The 26102-nt window shown below is 39.1% G+C and overlaps 1 non-coding gene across 1 annotated transcript; it reads right to left on the bottom strand.

The window, feature by feature from the left end:
- Window positions 1-24184: 24184 nt before the first annotated feature.
- On the bottom strand, window positions 24185-24255 carry TRNAG-CCC. Its single transcript has one exon. It is a non-coding gene; the product is annotated as a tRNA-Gly (tRNA).
- Between the last annotated feature and the right edge of the window lie 1847 nt (window positions 24256-26102).

Here is a 26102-nt window from a genome sequence, read left to right on the forward strand (position 1 = left end):
GTCTTAGAAGTATTCATTTTGCGCAACATTCAGAAAGTCTCTTGCTTTAAAAATGAAAAATTGCAAGTGATTACTTTACAGCTCATTTATTTGCATTTGGAGATTTTTTGCCCCTAAAACTCTCTTAGATAACCATATTACTGCTCTCCCCAAACACCCTTTTGAACAGAGTTTTATTATGGGTAGCACCTGACCTTTCAGCATAATTGCATGTGGTCCAAATTAATTGTTCTGTTCTATTGTGCATTGAATAATAAGGATTCTAAAATGAGACTAATTATGCAGATACCTGATAGAGAGGCGAGTCTTAGAGTGAGCTCTTTTGGGTGCCTGAAATTTAGAATATAAGGTAGAAAATGACACTTAATTAACTAATAAACCAACTGACAAGACTGACTCCACAGGAGACTTCTAGTCAACACAGTTCAGAAAATGAGATCTTCCTTAACTGAAATATAATGAAATTGCATTTACCTGCCAAACTAAATATTGCCATGAATCAATATGCTAATGGGAGAAGTATTTCCTAGGAATCTTTTTACAACAGTACCAAAAAATATATTTGGCTATTTCCATTGCTTACTTAATGTATACCCCATTAACTTTTGTTAGACTTCATTGATGTCTCTCTGAAATATCCTTATGGCCATCACTGTGATATGTATAACAAACACTAACCAAAAAAAAAACCCATTGCTTTAGAGTAGACTCCAACTCAAAGGGACCCTATAGGACAGAGTAGAACTGCCTCATAGGTTTCCAAGGCTGTAAATCTTTATGGAAGCAGACTGCCCCATCTTTCTCCCATGGAGCTGCTGGTGGGTTCAAACTGCTAACTTGTTGGTTAGCAGCTGAATGCTTTGACCGTTGTGCCACCAGGGCTCCTTACAAACACTAAAATGCCTATTGAATGACCTAAATTTGAGGCCCATTTTGCTACTAATTTGTTGTGTGAATCGGTTGATTTAAGGATCTTAGTAAATGGTTAGGGAGCTCTGGTAGCATAGTGCCTAAGGCTTTTGACTGCTAACCAGAAGGCTGGCGGTTCAAACCCACGAGCCACTCCTCGGAAGAAAGGTTGGGCAATCTACTTCCTTAGTGATACTGCCTTGGAAACCCAAGGAGGGATCACTATGAGTCGGGTCTGACTCGATGGCACATAACAACAACAAGTAAATGGTTACCTAAGGCATTAGTTTATTTTCTCCTCATCTGAACTGACTCTAGTTAGAAACTCTCTCCACTGAGTTGAAGTCCCTGTTATGAGTAGAAAGGACGGCACATACCATGTAGCACAGTAAAGGAACAAGATATGGAGAGATTGTGGAGCCACTGCCCAGTGCCTACCCTACCTTCATTAGTGTTGTTCTACCATTACCACGATGCTCAGTGACATACAACTGCCATTCCCTCAGTCCCCCTCAGAGTTGCCCAGCAGCTGTGTTGAACATATGACCTAGTGTGGGAAAGGTAGTGGTGGTTTCAAACGTTTTGTTGTGGTTTACTACATATTGCACACAAACTTGATATGCCACATGTCTCAGTTATTTTGCTTACTACAGTCATGATACTAATAGCCTAGGCTTTTGTGTAGGTGAGTGAAAATTTGTGAAGCACCAAGGATGTGCCAGATGAATGGTTCTGTGATCCAAACGCATTTAATATCCCTGTAGAATGAGTAACATTCATAGCATTCCATCCTCTCAATCCCTGTAGAGTGAATAACACTCTCTCCATTACACAGATATGGAAATTGGCAGGTGACATACTTGCCCAAAGTTGACCATTTGAAAGTGCTAAGAACCAAGGTAAGGTTGATTTCAGCATAGGACCTACGGAGAGACCTGGATTTGAATCCTGACTCTGTTACTACCGCTCATCTAGCTTCCTTACTAATCAGTTCTCATTTTATATACAAGGAAACTAAGATTCATTCATTTTAATGAACTTTCCCAAAGGGTCACACAACTAGTAATTATCCTGTATGGTTTTTGTGAGACTAGAACGAGATCATACATGTAAACTGCTTTGAAGAAGTCCCAACATTTGATAAGTATCCAATAAATGCTCAATATTATAATTAATGGTAGTAAAAAATATACACTTTTGGGAATGGAGGACACCACTTTGTCGCAGCACAACTGACAGTGATTTCGAATCCTTGGCAGCATTGATTTATTTTGGTGATTGTTTAAAAGATGATGGATCAAAGCCATACCTTATGTAGGGATATCCCATGTTAAAGAGCAAATACATGCACTGAGTAGGTGAACCATTTTTTAAAGAGCCAATGACAGTGAAAGTCAGAGAAGCAAGATGGTTTCTAGAAACAAGGAAATCAGTAACTTTCCTGGCTGTTGAATTGGGAGTTTTCATCCTGGTTTTCAACCCAGGTTCATTGAGCCAAGGTCGAGGGCTATGCCATTTACAACATGATTTTAAATGCATTTAAACACAATTGCAATATTATTTTTCAGCTTTCAAGGATCAGAAATGACATTTCTCTTAATTTATAGTTTATAAAAATGGCACTCCTGTTAACTTAATTCATTTCCATTTGTAAATAACCTTTATTGGTTAACTTTTTGGATGCATTTAGGGGTTAACAGTCTATAAAAAACCCATTGCCCTCTTGAGTCGGATCCCACTCATAGCGACCCCTCTTTGGGTTTCTACCAGCCACTCCTCAGAAGGAAGTTTGGGCATTCCTACTTCCATAGTGATACTGCCTTGGAAACCCAAGGAGGGGTCGCTATGAGTCAGGCCGACTCGATGGCAAATAACAACAACAACAACATCACTACAGAAGTAGATTGCCCCATCTTCCTTCTGAGGAGTGGCTGGTGGGTTTGAACCACCAGCCTTCTGGTTAGCAGTCAAATGCCTTAGGCACGACACTACCAGAGCTCCCTAATAGTCTATAGTTAGTTTAATGTCAAGAATTACCTAATGACTATAGGGGAGCCCACCAGCCACTCCTCAGAAGGAAGATTGAGCAATCTAGTTCTGTAGTGATACTGCCTTGGAAACGCAAGGAGGGGTCACTATGACAGCAGTGAGTTTGGATTTTGGTTATATGGCAATTTAAAAGGCATTCAAAGAATCCAGAATATATCAGTGTATGATATATTAATTTTTCCTTTAACAACATCGCCTCATGAACTGGTTAATTAATTCTTTTCACATAATAAACAAATTTTGTGTGTGTTATGGTATTTTAAGAAATGGAACTTAGCTCACTTAATTGTTCATAATTATCTCAGTTTTCTTTGATTTGGGAGCTATGTATAGTTTCTTCCTGTTAAGGTAAAGAATAAAATATTAGAAAAGAAAAATTGGAAATTTTAAGTATTAATTGAGCCTTTCCCAGATGTCACTATGATAGTGTTACGTAGTTTTGCAGTTGATTTAAGTTTGCTTAGTAATTGCTTGTTGCAAAATAATCTTGCAACACCTAAGAGGACAAAAGACTGAGAGTTGCTCTCTTCAGCCCCAAATACCTTTTGTGATTTACAAAGACAGAAAAGTCCACCATTAACACTCATTGTATTGAAAAACAATGATGGCAGGAGAGATTGAACGGGGAGATTGAATTTTTGGCTTTTGGAGAGTTACTAAAATGTACGTTTTGAAACTTTAATTCTGGGTTAAAATTGTGTGGATGTGTCTGCCTGGGAAATTTGATTGAGGCGAATTGCTATGAAGTGTGTGCTTTTCCACAAAGGTCAATTACGATACAGGCAATCTATTTTAGGGTAAGCTTCCTCGCACCTTTGCAAACGATTCCTTTTTTAGCTAAGTGAGAAGCTCTCAAGGAATACAAAAATGGATGAAAAGAGTCAGGCAGCACAGTCTTTGTATTTTTCTTCTGAGTCTCCCCGGTAGAGGACGTCCTTGCCTTCGTTCAGCTGAGGCAGCAGCTGGCTGAGCCCGAGCATTTGGCAACCTCAGGTGGGTGTGTCTCTCTGGCTGGAGAGATGGGGATGGACAGCATTCACAACAACAACAAAACAAAAAACAGAAAAGCAGGACAGAAAGCAGTATCATTCCCTTTATTTTTAAAGCTGTTCACAAAGCTATATATTCATGTGCATGAAAAACACTGGGTGAAAATGCATCAAATGTGTAATGATTTTTTTTTTTATCTCATCATAGGAAGACTGGTGATTTGTACTTTATTTTTTCAAATGATGATATATGTCTTTATGGTAAGAAAATGCAGCGATATCACAAGTTTTAAGACAAGATGAAGTAATCGGAGTCTCATTTCTTTGAGAAACACCTCTAGCCACAGGTTTATGAAAACCATAAAAACTAAACTCAACTGCCATAGGTTCTGACTCATAGCGACCCCCTTCGGGTTTCTGACAAGGTAAATCTTTATACGGAAGTAGACTGCTTGGTCTTCCTTCTGAGGAGTAGCTGGTGGGTTTGAACTGCCAATTTTCTGGTTAGCAGTCAAAATGCCTTCCAAAAAAACCAAACTCACTGCCGTTGAGTCCATTCAACTCATAGCAACCCCTCCTTGGGTTTCAGAGGTGGTGTCTCTATGGAAGTAGATTGCCCAGTCTTCCTTCTGAAGAGTGACTGGTGGGTTTGAATTGCCCTAGTAATTACCAGGGAATGTAGGTTTCTATTCTTTCCTTCACATTAACTTGTCTTATATGATAGACAAATCGGATATAAAGATGAATATTGATCCTATATATTTCATTCATGTGGAAGATTTTTAATAGCATATCTAATTTATTTCTACTACCCATACACACACACACAGTTTTTGTCCAGTTTGTATATTGATACAACTCACATATATGATTTGAACACATATACATATCACATTCCATGTATTCATTATTTTTTCTCTACTTCCCCCCCCCCCACTTTTCTGGTTCATATACAGTACAAAATCAAAAACCAAGCCCATTGCCATGGAATCAATTCTGACTCATAGTGACCCTATAAAAGAACTCTGTGGCATAGTGGGTAAGGCATTTGGCTGCTAACCAGAAAGTCGATGGTTCAAACCCATCAACTGCTCTGCGGGAATAGTATTAGGTATTTTACTTCTGTAAAGATTTACAGCTTTGGAAACCCAATGGTGGTCACTATGAGTTAGAATTTACTAGATATCAGTGTGTTTTGTTTTTTTGTTTTTTTAGTGATCCTAAAGGGAGCTTGATGGCGTAGTGCCTAAGGCATTTGATTACTATCCAGAAGCCTGGGAGTTCAAACCCACCAGCCACTCCTTGGAAAGACTGAGCAATCTACTTCCATAGAAAAACCCAAGGAGGGGTCGCTACGAGTCGGAGTCAACTTAATGGCAGTGAAGTTTCTTCTTTTTTTTTTAATAGTCTAGAGTGGAACTGCCCCATAGGGTTTCCAAGACTGTGATCTTTATGGAAGCAGACTGCCCCATATTTCTCCCATGGAGTGGCTGGTGGGTTTGAACTGCCAATCTTTCAGTTAGCCACCAAGTGCTTTCTCACTGCCCACCAGGGCTCCTCATGTACAAGTGCTTTCCCACTGCCCCACCAGGGCTCCTCATGTACAACACAATGACTGGTATTTGGTTGTTCAATACCTGGATGTTGAAATGTGTATGCTCAGGAGAGTCCTTCCCCTGACTTCTTATCGTCTGCAGAAGCTACAGAAGAATCTCCCACCCAAACGTATGAACCGACTAAAAAACAGCAAAAAAAATGATAGCAGTAACAATATTAATTTCCATGCTTCTCATCATCCTTTGTGCATATTAAGTAGAGTATGGCCATGAAGGGGTAGATGGCTCTACTGTGGAAACAGCACTGAGAAGCCTCAGGACTTCATTGGCAAGCATGGCATTGCAAAAGAGGGAACTGATAACCTCTACACAATAATGGAAAATGCTATGTATTTGATAACCAGGAAAGTGGGAGAGATTATATTATAGCTAGGAGAATGTTTCTATTCTTAAATATGAATTTTGATTCTTCTTTGTCAGTACTTGATGCTTATCCGTTGAGTCACTGGTGGTGCAACTAGTTAACACACTCAGCTGCTAACCCAAAGATTGGAGGTTTGAGTCACCAGCGGTGCCTTGGAAGAAAGACCCAGCAACCTATTTTTGAAAACCCCATGGAGCATAGTTCTATCCTGAAACACATGGAGTCACCATGAGTTGGAATGGACTCTACGGCAATTGTTAGTGGTGGTGGAATGCTTATTCTTAGTAAGGATATCTGTGTCTTTATGCACATATGTTTATTTCATCCAATTGTTTATTATCCAAAGATCAACTCTGCAGAAGAAAGAGAAAGTGTAGCTGCAAGCCACATATAGGACAAATGTCTGTGCTCAATGTTTCATTCCGAACTGAAAGTACTGAAACAAGATTTGAAAGAGTAAGATGAGTGAGTGTTCCAGACAGAAGACGACTGTGTGCAAAGCCACGGGTCAATGGGAGGAAGTAGAATGTTCTTGGAATTGCAAATCTTTCACCCAATGCACCTGTCATACTTCTAATGAGTCCATGGAGAAGCTGTGGAGGAAAGACCTGAGAATTAGGCAGCGTGACCCAGAAAGGCCTTCCTGACTTTTGTGCCACAAGGTTGTTCTTTCTTAGAAAATCTGGTGGAGCCATTGCAGAGCTTTAAGCAAGAAAACTTTGGGAGATTTCATTTCAGAAAGATCCCTCTGGCAGCCATGTAGAAACCACTGAAGAGCCTATTTCAGAATCACAAGGAGCTGATCCCAGTGCCTGTGGATATGTGAACTTCCCCATGGGTCCACACTGGAGTTCCTGAGTAGGGCAAACAGTTAACGCACTTGCCTGCTACTTGAAAGGTTGGAGGTTCGAGTCTATACAGAAGCACCTGGGAAGAAAGGCCTGGTGATCTACATCTGAGAAATCAGCCATTGAAAACCCAATGGAGGCCAGCTCAGCTCTGACGCATGCAGGGTCACCATGTGTTGGAATCACCTCAGTGACAACTAGAGAAATAGGTTCAGCTACCTCTCTGAGCTCCATTTTAGGCCCCTCCCATCCCACCCGTCTGTGTTCCCGAGCTCACTGCAAGCCCGTCAAAGAAGCCCACCTGGGCTAAGCAGAAATGTCTGAAGGTTGTATTTGTATGAATTCTGGGCCTACACTCCTGGATCTTTCTGCAGATAAAGAAAGAAATGAAGGTGGAATATAAAGATCATCAATACACTTATTTGTGTCATGAAGAAAATGAACAGGGGGTATTTGAGGATGAAAAAAGGAGGCTTTTTCTAATCAGAGTGGGTCAGGAGCATTTTCTCTAAAAAGGTGACATCGAAGCTAAGACTTGGAGGAGAGCAAAAAACAGACAAATGAAGGGCTGGGAGAAAAAAGAGGTCCTAGAAGGGGGAACACGTAAGCACCCGTACTGTTTTTCAGCTTTTCAGGTTAGAATGTGGTTGTAACTAACTCCAAACTTTTTTCTTTATAGTATCATTTGCACCTTTCAGGATATTTTTTTCTCTATCATAATCTACACAAAGGAGAAGGAATGTATTCTTTTAAATTCTAATTTGAAAATATAAAAATAACTGATCTCATAAATTCTGTGAATTATTCAAAGTGGAAAAGAAGTTGTCTGATTTTATATGTATGTGTGTTTATATATGTATGAGAAATAATTCCTCTTCATATTTAAATTTAAAATGATTCCACACTGTACGGAAGCCTTCTCTGGAAATAGTCACCATAGCAGTATCTTACACTTGCTGTGGAGTTGGCTCGGACTCATGGAGACCCCACGTGTGTCGGAATAGACCTGTGCTCCTGAGGGTTTTCAGGAGCTGATTTTTTGAAGTACATCACCAGGCCTTTCTTCCAAGACCCCTCTGGGTAGGCTCGAACCTCTAGCCTTTTAGTATTAGGTATTTTACTTCTGTAAAGATTTAGCAGCCAAGCACATTAACCATTTCTACCACCCAGGACTCCAAATAATAGCAATAGATGGCATAAGTTGAGTTCTACTATTTTCAAGCTCCATTGTACACACCTTAAGGAGCTCTGGTGGCATAGTGATAAGGCACTTGACTGCTAACTGGAAGGTCAGTGGTCCAAACCCACCAGCTGCTCTGTGGAAGGAAGACGGGGTGATCTACTTCCGTAAAGATTTACAGCCTTGAAAATCCAAATGGGGGTCGCTGTGAGTTGCAAAGGACTGGATGGCAGTGAGTTTGCTTTTTATATTGTACACACCTTAAACATATTAATTCATTTAGTTATTTCAAGGTTAGTATTGTAATTATTCCCATTTTATGACTGAAACTCAAAGTCACATAGGTATTAAATGTTAATGCTGTGATTAGGTACCGTGTACCTTTCAATCAAAGGGCACATAAGTTTCCTATTCACCAGATCCTTCTTTGTAGTCTGTCCTAGTCTGGAATTTCCTCCAAAACCTGTCCAGCAAGGGTGACCCTGCTGGTATTGGAAATACTGATGGCATAACTTCCAGCATCTCAACAGCAGAGAAGCCACTGCAGTACAACAAACTGACAGATGACTAGTGGTTCTTCTGGTGACCATGTGTTCAAATACAGCAGCCATACCTGTTTGCCATTAAAGCAAAACAAAGAAAACTTTTCCAAAAATCCAAGAGGAAATTGATATACTGAATAGAACTTCATCACTTGCAGTTTTTCCTCTTTTTTTTTTAGATATTGACACATACCATGTCCTCTCTGAATTAGTAAATACTCAATAAACCAACCAGTTGCTGTGGAGTCGATTCTCATGCATGATGACCCCTATGTTTCAAAGCAGACTGTGCTCCACAGAGGTTTTAATAGCTGATTTTTTGGAAGCAGATTGCCAGGCCTTTCTTCTGAGATGCCTTTGGGTAGGTTTGAACCTCCAACCTTTTCACTAATAGTTGAATGCTTATGTTTCCACCATCCCAGGAACTCCTAAATGCTCAGTAGCTATCTGTCCCTATTTGATTACAAATGCAGCACACTGTGCTATGACTTGTTTTATTAAATCTTATAAACACTCTTTGACAGTTATTGTTAAAATTGTCTGGGCTCGAATCTAGGTTTTGCCGCTTGATAACTGTGGAGTTTAATATATCTATGTCTCAGTTTCCCTATATGTAAAATATGGTCTGATTTTACAGCTTGTAGTCTTAACAACTTGTGTATCACCTACCACTAAAATAAGATGGTATCTGATTAAATAAGAATGCCCTTTTTAGTTAATGTTAAGTTTAACATTTTGTAATTTATGGTGTTTATGCAGAGCGTCATAATGGCCTGTTGCTCTTTCACTAGAAAGAATTGAGAATCAGAGATGTAGTATCTTTTGTGCAAATGGCTTCCTCAAATCTAGAGCTGAGTCTCTGAGAAGCAGTGAACCTTTAACCTGGGTTACTCCTCCTTATATAGCCTTGTAATTACTATCCTGAATTTACTGAGCATAAGCTGGGCCACACAAAATAACAATTTCATTTTTCAGCATTTTAAATTGAATAATCCATTCGTCAGTAATACCAATCTCAACCCTATAGCAAAACAATAAAAATGTAAAGTGCCAAATCCAATTATATAAATCCGGAATGCAATTTTATTTCTTTTCTTTTTAGTTGAGCTGTATCTGTACAATTTAAATAACCAGACCATGGTATTTTAATGGGTGATTTGGCTTACCCAGTGGCCAAGTCAATGAACTGCAAAAAATTCACTCTTGCTTATGGCACATGAAACTAAGTCGACCTTGAATATAAATAGACATTTCCTCTTTCAGAGCTAGAGTAAAAAGCAAATATTTTTCAAATATGGGGACACTGATTCAACAGATCAGACTGAATCTAATTTTTTAAATAATTTTTATATACATATATAAAATAACCAGGTAAAAGCTTTTGCTTTTTTGCCTAGTATACGAAGGTTGGGCAATCCTACTTCCATAGTGATACTGCCTTGGAAACCCAAGGAGGGGTCGCTATGAGTCGGGGCCAACTCGATGGCACATAACAACAACAACAACAACATACATATTTAACTAAATCACTTGACTCATCCAGATGAACTAATGAAAAGAATGTTAACTAACATGTGTTGAACTCCTATTGTCCCAGGTACTAACTATGTCAAGAGTTTCCAGCTCTGTCAGTTGGAACAACATTTATCTTCACAGCCATTCTGAGTTAGAGGTTATTTTTCTTTTTATTAGAAGAGGAAACTGAGTTTCAGGAAGGCTATTTAACTTCTACAAGTTGTCACATGAATTAAAAGAAGGAGTGAAATTAGAGCCTAGCATTCTGTATTGCTGTTTTCAATCCCACCGCCAAGAAAGAAAATTTCCCAGACTTAACATTGCTAATCAGGCCAATGCACAAATGGAATAACATTTATTTTTAGTCTTGATCTATAGATAATCTCTTCTGTAAGGAATACCAAGTATTTTTTTCCCCTAAATTTTATTTATTTGGTTGTTGTTATTGAGAATATATCCAGCAAAACATACACCAATTCGACAGTTTCTATTTTCTTCGAGTTGTACAACTGTTTTCATCCTCCTTTTCTGAGTTGTTTTTTCTCTCATAAACATAAACTAACTGCTCCCTAATGTTGGTATCTAATCTTTTGAGTTACTGATGTCAGTTTGATCCCATATAGATAGTTCTTAAAAGAGCAGAATACTCAAAGCAGACATTTTTCACTAGTTAAGCTAAACTATTGTTCAGTCTTAAGATGACTTCAGGGGATATTTTTGGTTTAAAGTTTAAAGATTGTCTCCAGGCAGTAGTCTTAGGGTTTGTTTACCCACCCTCCATGGATCCAGCAAGTCTAGAGTCCATGAGAATTTGAAAAGCTGCTCTTCATTTCTCCCCATTTGATGAGGATTCTCCTATGGAATCTTTGATCAAATTGCTTAGTAATGGTAGCTGGGCACCATCTGGTTCTTCTGATTTGTGGCAAAAGAAGCAGTTGTTTGTGGAGGCAATTAGCTACACAGTCTGTATCTTTCTCCTATTTATGACCCCCTTCTTCCTCTGTTGATCCACGTAAATAGAGACCAATTATTGTGCCTTGGATGCTTTCAGTAACCCAGGGACTATGCAAAAACTAGGTGGTAGAACATTAACACTAAACATGCTATTAGGCCAATTAACTGGGATGTCCATAAAACCATGATCCTGAAGCTCCCAGTGAAGGAGCCACATCCCATGAGGTGTTTGGTTTTACATAAGAGCTCTGGTAGCATAGTGCCTAAGGCACTTGATTGCTAACCAGAAGGCTGGCGGTTCAAACCCACCAGCCACTCCTTGGAAGGAAGGATGGGCAAGCTACTTCCGTAGTGATACCACCTTGGAAAAACCAAGGAAGGGTTGCTATGAGTCAGGGCCGACTCGATGGCAAATAACAACAACAACAACAAGCAGCCTCAACATCTACTCTTTTGTTTTGTCATCACAACTTTTGCCAGTTGAGCTTTTTACAGGTGTACAACCTATTGACAGCAATTACAATAACTGTGCAACCCTACCCTTAATTAATGCTTTCAGGCTCTCTTCGTTCAGACTATTATTGGCTGTTCATATGGTATATATATATATATATATATATATATCTCCTTAATTCTGTTGATGAATTTCCCTTCTGTTCATGTTTTTGTTGAGCATCTTTACCAGGAATTGGTGTTGGATTTTGTCAGATGCCTTTTCTGCATTGATTATTATGATCATATTGTTCTGTTCCTTTGTTTTATTTGTGTTGTAGATTATGTTGATTGTTTTTAACATTGAACTATCCTTGAATACCAGGTATTTTAATAGTACTCTCAGATTTTTGCATCACCAATAACCCCTTTCCCCATACCTCCTATCCCTGGTAACCACTAAGAAGCTTTGGTCTCTATACATTTGCCATTTCTTGTCTTTTTATATAAGTGAGGTCATACAATAGTTGTCCTTTTGTGATTAGTTTATTTCACTCAGTGTAATGTCTTCAAGCTCCATCCACACTGTAACATTCTCTTACTATCTCATTAGTATTCCATTGTATATATGCACCACATTTTGTTTATCCATTCCTCTGTTGATGGGCATTTATGTTGTTTACACCTTTTGGCTATTGTGAATAGTGCTTCAGAGGACACTGGTATACAAATCTCTTTTTGAGTCTCTGCTTTCAAGACTTTTGGGTATATACCTAGGAATGGAATTGCTGGGTCATAAGGTAGTTCTAGGAGCTCTGGTGTTGTAGTGCCTAAGGCACTTGATTGCTAACCAGAAGGCTGGCAGTTCAAACTCACCAGCCACTCCTCAGAAAGAAGATTGGACAACCCACTTCCATAGAGATACTGCCTTGGAAACCCAAGGAGGGGCCTCTATGAGTCAAATCTGACTTGCCGGCAGTGAGTTTGGTTTTTTTGGTTTGTAAGGTAGTTGTATTTTTAATTTTTTTGAGGAACTGACACACTGTTTTCCACAACAACTGTACCATTTCATATTCCCAATAGCAATAGATAAGTGTTCCAATATTCCACATCCTCACGAAAATTTGCTATTTTCTGTTTTTTTCTTCTTTTATCTTAGCCATCCTAGTAGGAGTGAGATGATATTGTCATTTTGATTTGCATTTCTCTAGGTCTAATGGTGATGAGCATTCTTTCATGTGTTTGGTGGCCATTTGAATGTCCTCTTTAGTGAAATGTCTATTCAAGTTCTTTGCCCATTTTATGATTGGCTTATTTATCTCTTTGTTGTTAAGTTGTTGAAGTTTTATTCATATTTTGGTTATTAGATTCTTGTTGGATATATGATTTCCAAAGATAGTCTCCCAATCAGTAGCTTGTCTATTCACTTTTTTTGTAAAGTCTTTTGATAGATGAGAGTTTTGAATTTTTCTAAGGTCCTATTTATTTGTTTTGTCTTTTTTTGTTTGTGCTTTTGTTGGATAATTGTCTTCAATTATCTATTGTTGAAAGCTAGGCCTGACAGCATTACCCCTGGTTGTTCCTCTAAGGATTTTCTGGTTTTAGTTTGCATGGTTAGACCTTTAATCCATTTTGATTTTTTTTGTGTGTATAGTATAAGGCATGGATCCTGTTTTATTTTTCCTGCATGTGGAAATCCAGTTTTCCCAGTACCACTTATTGAGAAGACTCTTCTTTTCCCATTGCATGGATTTAGCAATCATGTCAAAAATAGTTGACGATACACGTGCGGGTTTATTTCTGGACTCTTAATTCTACTCGGGAACTCTGGTAGCATAGTGCCTAAGGCACTGGACTGCTAACCAGAGGGCTGGTGGTTCAAACCCACCAGCAACTCCTCGGAAGGAAGATGGAGCAATCTACTTTCGTAGTGATACTGCCTCGGCAACCCAAGGAGGGGTCGCTATGAGTTGGGGCCGACTCGACGGCAAACAACAACAACAACATCATTATGTAATATTTGTGACCTAAAATGTGATCTATAATGTCCAACTTTATCTCTTCTGATAGATTTGTCTTAAAGTCTACTTTGTCTTAAATTAAGATTGCTACCCCAGTTTTCTTTTGGTTGTTATTTGAATGTAATACTTTTCTCCATGCTTTCACTTTCAGCCTATTTGTGTCCCTGGGTTTAAGGTGTGTTTCATGTAAACAGCATATAGTATGATCTTTTTTTTTTTTTTTTTTTTTTTAAATTCATTCTGTACTCTCTGTCTTTTGATTGGAGCATTTAGTCCATTTATATTCATTGTAATTACTTATAAGAATCGACTTACTTCTACCATTTTATTACTTGTTTTGTGTGTCTCAAGCCTTCTTTGTCTTTGTCCTTTAGTACTGCATACTTTTGTGTTTTCTTGGTTTATTGTAGTAAATCTTTTTGTTTGTCTCCTTTCCTTTTTTGTATGTTTTTGATATATTTTCTTAGTGGTTACCATGACTATTACATTTAACATTACATTAAATATTTAGCATATTTATAATATTCTAGAGTAAGTTGGTACCAACTTAAGTTCAATACATAAAAAAAAAAAAAAATCTATACCATTTACTGTCCCTCTCCTTTTGTTGTTGTTATCACCAACTATGTCTGTATATTTTAGGAGCCTTGCAACATAATTGCATCCTAGCCTTTCTACTTCCGTAGTGATACTGCCTCAGAAACCCAAGGAGGGGTCACTATCAGTCAGGTCTGACTCCACAGCACATAACAACAACAACAGGCCTTTTATATATTTGTTGTTAAAAACATGAGTTGTTGTTGTTGTTAGGTGCCATTGAGTTAGCTCATACTCATAGTGACCCTACGTACAGCAGAATGAAACACTGCCCTGTCCTGTGCCAGCCTCACAATTTCTGCTACACCTGAGCCCTCGTTGCAGCCACTGTGTCAGTCCATCTCATTGAGGGCCTTCTCCTTTTTCACTGACCCTCTACTTTCTCAAGCATGATCTCCTTTTCCAGGGAATGGTCCATGAAGGACAAAATATTTAGAATTATCAAGCATGAATACCTTATTATTAGTCCTTGTACTTGTCCATGCATTTTCCTTTATTAGGGATCTTTTTATGTATAGCTTTTAAATACTTTCTAGTGTCTTTTCTCTTCTATCTACATAATTCTCATTAGTATTTTTTGCAGGGCTGGTTCTGGTGGATATGAGCTCTCTCAACTTCTGTTTGTCCGGGAATGTTTTAATTTCACCCTCATTCTTGAAGGCTAGTTTTGCTGGGTTTGGTATTCTTGTTGACAGTTTTCTTTTAGCACTTTAAATATATTATTACATCGCTTTCTGATCTCCAATGAATCTGAGGAAAAATTTGCACTTAATTTTATTGTGGACCCTTTGTATTTGACTATTTTCTTCTCTCTCAGTGCTGTTAGCATTCTCTTTTTATCTTTAATTTTCGAAAGCCTAACTAGAACGTGTCTTGGTGTCTTTCTCTTTGGGTTTATCCTGCTTGGGGTTCTTTGGGTTTCTTACATTTTCAGATTCTTGTGCTTCCTGAGATTGGGCAAGGTTTCTATCATTTTTCTTCAAATATTCTTTCTGTTCTTTTATCTATCTCATGTCCTTCTGAAATTCCCATGATGCATATATTAGGTCCTTTGTTGTTGTCCCATAATGCCAATAAACTGTGCTCAGCCTTCTTGAGCCTCCATTCTTGTTACTCTATAAAACCAAAACCAAACTCACTGCTGTTGAGTCAGATCTGACCCATAGCAACTCTTCCTTGGGTTTCCGAGGCAGTATCACTATGGAAGTAGATCGCCTAGTCTTCCTTCCAAGGAGTGGCTGGTAGGTTTGAACTGCCAGCCCTCTTGTTAGCAGTCAAATGCCTTAGGCACTATGCATGTATAATTTAAATCTATAACATCTGTAATTTAAGCTATCTTATCCTCAAATTCACTGATTCTTTATTCTGCCTGTATCTGAGCCAGTATCCAGGGGTAGCACAGGCAGACTTTCTTTCATTTCAGAAGGAGGATCTCTGAGAGATCTGTTGGTTTTAGAACCTCAGTGGCTCTGTGGTGGTTGGGGAAGCAGTCTCCCCTTAGGTGACCCATCTCCTGATTCCACTGTAATGAACCCTTCTGTAAGAGTTCATATAAGTCCAAAAGCTGATAGTTACCAATTGGTGAAGGGGTAGTCATATACTGAACAGACCTCCAGGGACTCTGCCTTATTGCTATCAGAACCTGCCCTACTGTGGGTATAATTTCCACTCAAGATGCCTGCTTCCTACCACACAGCAGCCTCTGTCAGCAATCCTCAGAACTGGCTATAAGGGGGAGCAGACAGACCCAAACTGATCCCCAAGTAGTTCTGTTGGATTGGTTACAGAGGCCTGAGTATGGGGTGCACAGGAAGCAGGTAGAGTGCTGTCTATGGGAGCAGACTCCACTGCAGGGCCCTTCTGTAGCAATTCACAGCAGATATACAGATGACAGTGCCAGGTAGAGGAGGGGCTTTCGTGCTCCAAACAGATCTCTAGGGGTATTTGCCTGTTGCTATTAGTGTCATCCCTATAGTACTTTGGCTGTAGGTGCAGCCTCCCCTAAAGATGCCAGTGTCTTGGCACACAGCAGCCTCAGTCAACAGTCCTCAGCACTGACTAAAAGAGGGAACAGACAGACCAGAACTAACTCCTTTGGAGACCTGTCCTGTTGGTTTTAAATGCCTGGTCTATGGGGTGTGCAGGGATGCAGGCAGAGTATTGACTATGAGAGCAGAATCCACTGTATTGACCTTCCATAGAAATTCACCAGTAAGCTTGCATCTGACAGTGTCTGGGTGGGGAATGTGCTGGTATGCTCCAAATGGACCCCTGAGGATGTCTGCCTTGCTCATTTTAGGGCAGAAGCTGGGGGTCATGTCTCTTTGTACAGGCAGGGGCTGTGGTGGTTAGGGGCCATTACCTCAGTTCACAGCAACTGGCAGCTCATGAACTGGAGAATAGCAGGGATGGTGGGAGAAGTGATTTTGCTCTCATGTGCGACTTAGTGATTTGCTAATTCTTCCCTGTCTGCAGTTCCCTGTGTTTTCCTCTGCTGTTGATTCAAAGTCACTTGAAGCTGAGCACTATTTCTTCATTGTGTATATATATATATATAGTATTTGTGAGGGAAGGTCAGAACAATGGTTTGCTTACACACCATCTTGATATAATTCTCCCCACACTTTTTTTTTTTTTTTTAAATAGAAGTAATTTCTTCCAAAGAACTGCAGCTGGCTGCCTCTTGCATTGTTTCTCAGGGATCTGCACTTAGCCATCTTCTCATTTCAATCTGCAGACTCTGGGTATGGCTGCCTACTTCTTTTGCTTTTCATTGTAATCTATATGCTGGTATTTTCTGAAATCATTACCTCTTGCCCTGATCTCTGTAATGAGCTCTGTATCTGTACCTCTAGCTGCCTACTGGACATGTAGACACCTGGATGCACAAAGGACCTCAAACTCAACATGTCAATTACTGTACACGTCAGCTGTCCCTAGAATTATGTCCTTCTTCCAGGCATCCTCATGTCAGTAAATGGTCTAGTTATCTTCCATTTGCATTACAAAAAACTTTGACTTCACACTTAATACCTTACCTTACTTATTATTAAGTGCTGTCCATTCTGTTACCCAATTATTTTCAAATCCTTTGTGCATATCCATAGTGATACAATTCTTAACCCACACCAACATCACTCTCTTGGCTGTTTTAGCCTTTCAACTCATTTTCCTGCCTTTTGCCTCTAAGTCCCTCCAATCCACATTTCACATCTTTGGAAAATCAAATATGATCACACCTTATTCTACTCTAGCCTTGGAATGGCTCACCATTACTTTCAGAAGATTGTCCAAGCTATTGAATATGGTATGTCAGTCCCTTCATAACCTAATGCTTCATTTTCTCTCATGGCTTTATCACCCTCACCCTTTGATCCAACCATAATAACATGCTTTATCAAAAATGCTTTATTCCTGCTTTGTCCCAGACTTTTGCATGTATCTGAAACATTCATCCCTCCCTTTTCCTTTCTTGTTTTACTCCAACTCATCCTTTCATTTATAGCTTAGATATTACCTCCTCTTCAGATCCAGCCATAATCACCTTATCCAGATAAGGAATCAGTTCACTTGCTCCCATATCATCTTAATGTTCCCCTGTCAGAGCACTTAGGACACTGTTGTAATTGCATATTTACTTGTTTTATCTCCCAAACAGGCTGTGAGTTTATTCAATGGCAGGAATTCAGTACCTTGTAGGTAGCAGATTCTATCTATCTGTCCATGTGTACTGGCTATGCATCTATCTATCTATCTATCTATCTATCTATCTATCTATGTAACATCTTTCATCTACTGAGTCACTGTTGTGTTTTGTTCGGTGCTGTCAAGTCATTTCCAACTCATAGTGACCCTATGTACAACAGAACAAAACACTGCCTAGTCCTGTGCCATTCTCACAGTCATTGTCATGCTTGAGTCCATTCTTGCAGCCACTGTGTCATTCTACCTTGTTGAGGGTCTTTCCCTTTTTCTCTGATCCTCTACTTTATCAAGCATGATATCTTTTTCCAGGGATTGGTCCTTTCTGACAACATGACCAAAGTACAAGAGAGGAAGTCTGGTCATTCTTGCTTCTTAGGAGCATTCCAGCTGTACTTCTTCCAAGACAAATTTGTTTGTTCTTCTAGCAGTTCATGGCACATTCAATATTCTTTGTCAACACCACAGCTCAATTGCACCAATTTTTCTGTGGTCTTCTTTGTTCATTGTCCTGTTTTCACATGCATAAGAGGCTATTGAAAGTGCCAGGGCTTGGTCCAGGTGTATCTTATTCTTCCAAGTGACATCTTTGCTCTTTAACACTTTAAACAGATCTTTTTTGGTTTTGCAGCTGATTTGCCCAACGCAATATGCTGCTTGGTTTATTGACTGCTGCTTCCATGGGTGTTCATTGTAGATCCAAGTATGAGGAAATCATTTTAATTAAATCACTAATGAATATTAAATAATTCCTGATAATGTGCACAATTCATTTACATTTACATTCCTTATTCAAATAATTTCCCCTGTGATGACACTCAGTCTGCATTACAGGAAAGGCATGGAATTCTAGAGTTAGAAACCCAAAACCCATTGCCATCAAGTCAATTCTGACTCATAGCAACCCCCAAAGGGTTTCCAAGGCTATAAATCTTTATGGAAGTAGATCGTTTCATCTTCCTCATGCAGAGCAGCTGGTGGGTTTGAATTATCAACCTTTTGGTTAGCAACGAAATGCCTTCCCAACTGCACTAACAGTGCTCCTTAGAGTTAGAAAGGAACTTTAAATAAATAAAATGGCCTTTAATCTTAGTTCCAGGATAGTTATGTCACTCATTTTCTACATAAATGTAGACACTTTTTTTTTTGTTACCCCTGGAACTGAGGGGCCATCTGTTCAAATCCCCCTAGATTAGGTTCTCCAGCTGTCTCTGATTCTAGGTCACTGTATAAATGTCCTCAAATCACTCACATACTTTTAGCATATGTCAAGCCCCCAAAAAGCACATAACGTTGTATGCTGATAGAGTGACTACCATCATTTTTGAACTTCATCTCTGACAATTTTGATGATTATTTTAATGAAGCCTGCAATAAAATTTTCAAGTTCAAGCACTAAACCCCATTCTTACTTGTTTGTATGTCTGAATGCTTTCTTTGACCACAGATGATAGCTAAAACATAGCACGATTAACAAATGGAGTTGAGTGACTACATGGCCAACTTAGGAGGCTATGATTTTTAAAAATTAGCTTTGTTAGGAAAAGCATCTGTTCTCTCTTTGTGGAATGGACAAGAGTATTTTTATCCAACATTAACCTTAATACATCAAGAGTAATCACAAAGATGCCTTTTCCAATTCACATCGGTAAATGATGAATGAGAATTACTATTTGGCCAGCACTTTATACTAAATAGAGTCCAGGAATAATTGGCCATTGAAATTTTCTCTTAAATCAGACAAACAATCCTTCAAATATAAAATTAATCATTTCATTGATATCAACCTTCAATCCTTACTCCATTAAATCCCTAAATTCGTGCTAGGGAAGGCATAGCAAGCAAATTAAAATAGGATTCTTATAAATGAAAAAGATAAAATTGTGTCTTCTGAAGATGCAATTTAATCATAATAAATTATTTTCAATATTCTTTTTTCAATGAGGCATTGCAATGACCATAAAATGAAATATAAAAGGGCACCTGGTTGAGAAACTGAGTTACAAAGAGCCCACTGCACTCTCGAACGGTTATACCTGCAATAATTTGCTTCATAAATTTTTATGTTGCATTTTACATTTTTTAAGAAAGTGAGTATTCCCAACAGTGTCATAATTAGAATTATGACAGTGTGAGAGCAAGTAAAGGAAATTATATTTGATCTCTAGGTAGTATTTAGCTAAGTAGTTTTAAATAGGAATTTGTTGCTTTGTTGAAGATAGATTAGAGTCAACATAGAAGATGCTCCTTGAATGGAAAACTCATGCTCTCAAATGGTCTGCACCCCAAACCACTGCTGCCCAGAAGAGCTAAGTGTCAATTAAGAAGAGCTGGGAAACGGAGATGATTTGCCTATGAGATTTATGGAGTATTTATTGAAATAAAGGGTCTGACTCTTCAAATTTTAAATGTTAATATGCATTGTATAGTAGGCCCTTCTTCCAGACGTTTTATTTTCAGTGCTTTATCTCTTTTGGTTGAGAAGTCAAAGCTCACACTAAGAGATATCCTCTCAAGGCAGATTCTGCACTTAACAAGCCCACTTATCCCCCTTTCTGTGCAGAATCAATTTCTCTACTGACTGTGCCATGGCCTTATTTTCCTGAAAAACATGATGGCACTGACTTATTTGTCAAGATTCAGGTAGTTTTCAGAAAGGAAGTCCTCCCTTCTCACTTGAGCACAAACATGACTCTGGGAAGCCTTTTCTCAACACTGTGGATCACTGAGGACAGTACCTGGCACATTGTTGTTGTTGTTATGTGCCGTCAAGTTGGCCCCGACTCATAGCGACCCCTCCTTGGGTTTCCGAGGCAGTATCACTACGGAAGTAGGATTGCCCAACCTTCCTTCCGAGGAGTGGCTGGTGGGTTTGAACCGCCAGCCTTCTGGTTAGCAGTCAAGTGCTTTAGCCATTATGCTACCAGAGCTCCTCCTGGCACATTACAGGTGCTCAATAAATGATAATCCTTTATTGGACTGATAAAGAAAGCAATGATAGTTGCTTTAGTTCAATATATGTGGCTATATAATGGGTCCTGGGCTACAAAGGAACAGCAGGGGCGAGTGTTCTGTTCACACCTGTAAGTGGGAGACCATGGCTTTCTGCAACCAGCAAATCTATTGGAAGAAATAACTGGAGAATAAACAAAGAGTTAGGAGCTACATGTACAGGACAGGATGGCAATTTTATCCCTTGCCCAGTCTATTGTTAAAGGAAAAACACTTTGAAACAGCAACTGGCTTATGTTGATTGTAGGCACTTATCCTATTTTCCTGTTAGGAGCTGTTTCACCCTCTCTTAGTGATAAAAAATAATTGAAGTCTTTGTCATGGAATTACAGTGGATCTGGAACTTTTCTAAGTCGATCATGGATGTCATTCTATGTGGCCCCAGGTATACAAGCTGGGGTATACCAAGGGACTTTGGGGAGGTAAGAGAGTGAAATCCTATCCTCTTCTTCCTGTGCTTTACTGAGATCCATTTCAACTGATCACTATTAACCAGGATAGCCCCAACCAAGATTATCATTGGAGAAAGCCATTACCCTAAGAGTAAAATTCATCAGGAGAACATGGGATACATAGACTGTCTCACCTGGACAGCTCAAAGACTTGGAGTTTCTAGAAGAGGGCAGTTGGGGGCCAACATGAGGCTAATACGGTAATTTCTTTGGAAGGAACCACCTTGGCACAATTGGACTTGGATGGAAATAAGTAGAAAATGTTATAATGCATTGAAGAGCCTTACTTGGAAATCCCAGCCTGCAGCAGCCATTGACAAACTTAGCTTTGGGGGAGAATTGTCTTCACTAGTAAGCTTGTTCAGAGATCTGTACCAATGAAGTTCTTCTTCTGGCAGTGGACCGAAATAGTCTATCAGGCCAAGAAGGACCACAGATACCACGTGACCATAAGAAACAAATAATAGTGATTAGTTCACTATTATGATTAGTTCACCCCCTTCTATTCTACTGCTTAGCATGTGAAACTGACTGACTGCCTTTGGACTTTAAGTACCCAGGATTTTTAGAGGATTCAAAATATATAGGAACCTCAAATGGTAGAATGGGGGTCGCCTGCTAATAAGGTTTATGAGGGTTGGAACAACTGATTAAGAAAAATATTAAAGGAGTGACCATGGTTTATGATTTTGAAACAAAACACACTTATTAGAAATCTTATGTATATTCAAATGCCTACCGAACATCTTCTGAATGTCTCCAAGCACATCAAACATAACAAGCCTGCAGGTCATCTTCTCCTCAAACCCAAAATTTACTTTTTCTCCCTCATTCTCCATCTCCATTCTCTTCTTCCACATCATCTTCTTAGTAACCTGGAACAGAAAGCCTAGAGTCATTCTAAATGTTTCTTTCTGTATTGCATCTCACATGCTTGAATTGCCAATCCTAGATGCTTTTAGCCTTAAAAGTAACTCAGATCCATTCTTTCTACTCCATATCTGTGACTATTGCCACAGTGAAATCCACGTGAGGTGTTGGTGAGACCATTGCCATTGTCTCCTAAGGGCAATTCTAGATATCTAGGCTGGCACACTCCATTCCACTTTCTAGTTTGCTACCAGTTGGTTTCATACTTTGGTAGAAAGAAATAGAAAATGGCCATGTGGACTTTCAATTGCTTAACTAACCTTTTTTTCTTTCCCGGGATGAAGTCCCAAATCCTTAGCACAGTCCATAAGTCCTTTTATGAGCTGACCTTTGCCTACTTCTTACCATTCAGGAAGACTCTTTCAGAAAGAACTAAATTTATTCTTTTTTTTTTTTTTGCAAAAACCCCAGGAGCCAGTATGGTGTTCTGTATGTAGTAAGTCCTCCAATATTTGTTAAAATTGAATTGAGTCAATTTGTTTGTATGGAAAACAATACTTGAAAAGCTGAATCTTTACCGTATTCAAGCCCATTCTGTAATAATCATCTTTGGTGCCAATTCTGGCCTGTGATGTAGTTTTACTTACCCTCAAGAAAGTCTCCTCATGTCTCCTCTCTCCCTGTTGGTGAAGATTATACCTGCTGCTACTTTATTCCAGCAAGTGGATAACCTTCTGGCTTGTTTTTGTGCTGAGTGACCCTTTTGACAGACCCTGTGGCTCTGACCCTTTAAACAGTAGAAGTATCCTGGCGTTTTTACTCGGCAGTAGATCGTGGTATTTAGAAAACTCTTCTTAGAGCACCTTTGATTCTCCAGGGATGCCCATAATAAATATTTGCATTATTAAAAGAGTTAGGAACACAGTATAAAAAATGAGTACACAAGGAAGTCACCATTTGGCTTTTGATTATATCTACCCAGATGAAAAATGAATGAATATGCAATGAATAATAAATGGCCTTGTGTTCTTGTTTTAATTTTAACTCATCAGAGGATGATAAAATTAAAGTGGCTCCAACTTTTGCTTTGCTGTTTCATTAAAGGCAGAGAGTGACCCTCGTGTAGCTGATCATAAAACGCAACTTCATAAAACATAATATCCTACTATGTGTATTGCCACTTATTACCTATTAATTTTGTGTAAGTTGTTTATTCTCAATTAGCTCCAGTTTCCTCATTTATAAATAGGAATAATAATAATGTGTGTATTATAGATTTATCGACGGTATTAAATGAAATAACTGATGTATAGAAACCACCAATTATGAATTAGTATGACAATTTTATTTGCCTCTCCACGTCAGGAGATCAGCAGTATAATATTTTTCCCCCTAATTTTAATGATGAAGCACTCTTTTTTCTTGCAGAATTAAAATAATCTACCATAAGTGCTTCCAAAAACTGAAACCAACTCACTGTCATGAACTTGATTCTGATTCATAGGGACCCCCCATTGGTTTTCCAAGGCCGTAAATCTTTAGGCAGCAGACTGCCTCATCTTTCTTCCACAGAGCAGCTTGTGAGTTCGAACCACTGACCTTATGGTTAGCAGCCCAATGCCTTTATCAGTACACAACCAGAGCTCCCTACCATAAGCACTTGTTGTTGTTGTTATGTGTGTCAAGTCGTCCCTGAATCATAGCCGACCCCTCCTTGGGTTGCCAAGGCAGTATCACTACAGAAGTAGATTGCCCAACCTTCCTTCTGAGGAGTGGCTGGTGAGTTTGAACCACCAGCCTTCTGGTTAGCAGTCAAGTGCTTTAGGCACTACGCTACCAGAGCTCCTCCATAAGCACTTAGTTCTTCTAAATCCAACTATTGTTGTTGGTGGTGCTAGCTGCCATCCAGTTGGCTCCTTGACTCATGGTGACCCCATGGACAATAGACTTAAATGCTGCCTGGTCCCGCCTCCTGCCCATGATTGATTGTGGATCAGACTATTGTGATCCTAGAGTTTTTTTTTTTCTTTTTCTCCTAGTCCATTTGAATCTGGAAGCTCCACTGAAACCTGTGTAGCATCATAGCAACACACAAGGCTCCACTGACAGGTGGGTGGTGGCTGTTCATCAAGTGCATAGGCCAGGAATTGAACCCAGGTCCCCCACATGGGAGGAGAGAGTTCTACCACTGAACCACCTACGCCGCAGTCCACCTATAGATTATTTATTTATTTTTAAAATCGAGAACCAGGAGGGGGGTTGAAATGCTCTTTACAGAATGCATAGATTCTGACCTATAGGGAAAAACAAAAGGTATGGCTGTGGCAGTTAATATTTCTAATGATGCCTTTAGAAATGAGGATTTGGGGGATTTCTTAGTGGATTTAAAAGGAAACTAGCTCAATTTGTTGAAGGAAGGTATATATAATGTTGTTGAAAATGTTCTGGTTTTCTCTCCCCTCCTCTCACACTCCTTAAACATTCAGAGACACAGCATAATAACTTTTATATTGTTTATTGCTAATGTTATTATTATGGTGATGTTAACAGAGAAATAGTCTCTAAGTCATTAGCCCTCTCTTAGAGGATGGTGCTAATGTCAGGGTGCCCATAGATGAGGTGCAGTCAAGACCCCCAGAAGAGCAATGCCTTCTCTTACCCAAATATAAAGGAAGCCTCTTACCCAGAAAAGGAAAACCTTTCAGTTGCTTCTGCAATGGCCAGATTTCAGGAGGAATACATTTGTTTTTCTCTGCATATGGAAACTCTTATCTTTTTATGAGAAGCTATTTAGTCATTTTTCAGATGAAAATTAAAATGTTGTAGACATTCTCTCAAAAGGGCCATAAGGCCACATTCCTCAAGCAAGTAAATTCCAGCATTAGGATTGGGTGGCCAGGGTCTGAAAAGGAATAATTAGTTCAGTGCATTGGAGTAATTAGTTCTCAGCACAGTGAAGAACTTGTGCGTCAGAAAATAGAAACGGATGAAAGAAGGAAGAGAGGAGAGGAAAAGAAGGGCGAGGAGGAGAGAAAGCGAGAAGAGCAGGGGCGAGGAGCGGAGGCAGGTTACAAAACGGAGGGAATTTTTATTGAGAAAACCATTGGGAAAAACAATGCTAGCTTGCCTCTAATTAGTGTGAAAAAAAAAAAAAAACATGATGAAGCGAACCTTTTTTTATTATCATTTTTGAAAACAGAAGACAGTACTGTTTGAAATTGGAACTGTTTACAAGATAAACTGAATTACATGTGAACAACACTATCAATGTTCCAACACCCAGTTGTGCACTGTATTGTGTATCCACTTAAGAAAAACTGGCTCCAATTAGGGATCTCCTGTCGAGCGTCTTATTTATCAGCTTCCAGAACAGCTGTGAGCCATTCGGGATGCCACCAGTTTTTCCTCATTACACTCTCCTTAGAATTACAGATGTGCCTGGCTCATCCCTGGGGAGCCACATTCTCGTAAACACATCCTTCTCCGTTGCTGGGCCTCCGCTGAAATAAGCTTGTGAACACAGGCTGACATGGTCAGTTGAAGTTGGCTTAAGAGACTTAAGGCTGTAAATACCTCCTGTAATTTCTTGGGAAAGGAAAGCTAGACAATGAAAGGGATTTAGGATGTGTGGAGGAAGGAAGGGAGCTGGTGAAAGTAACACATTTTTATTTTTAATCAGCTTTACCAAACAAGTTGAATTGGCCATTTGTGTCTGAGATGCCACCGCTGGAAGCTCACATTATTGTCACCCATTTAATCAGAGATTAGGTAAAGAGTCTGAGGTGAGTACAGGCAGTCCTCAGGTTACACACGTCTGATTTATGCACAACCTGTAACTATGAACCAACTCCTGTAATGCCTATTATATTAAAAATTTTAGTTACATAGAATGGTTTGTAATAATAAATGGATGCTACGCTGTGACCCAAACATTATTCTTATTACTGTATTATTATGTTAAAGATATTTAAGATATCTGGAAGTGTTTCTTTAATGTTTTTATGCATATATATGCACATATGTATATATATACACACACACACATATATA

The sequence above is a fragment of the Orycteropus afer genome, unplaced genomic scaffold (assembly GCF_000298275.1).
Source record: "Orycteropus afer afer isolate SDZICR_OR568_19922 unplaced genomic scaffold, OryAfe1.0 scaffold00009, whole genome shotgun sequence".
NCBI lineage: Eukaryota > Metazoa > Chordata > Mammalia > Tubulidentata > Orycteropodidae > Orycteropus > Orycteropus afer.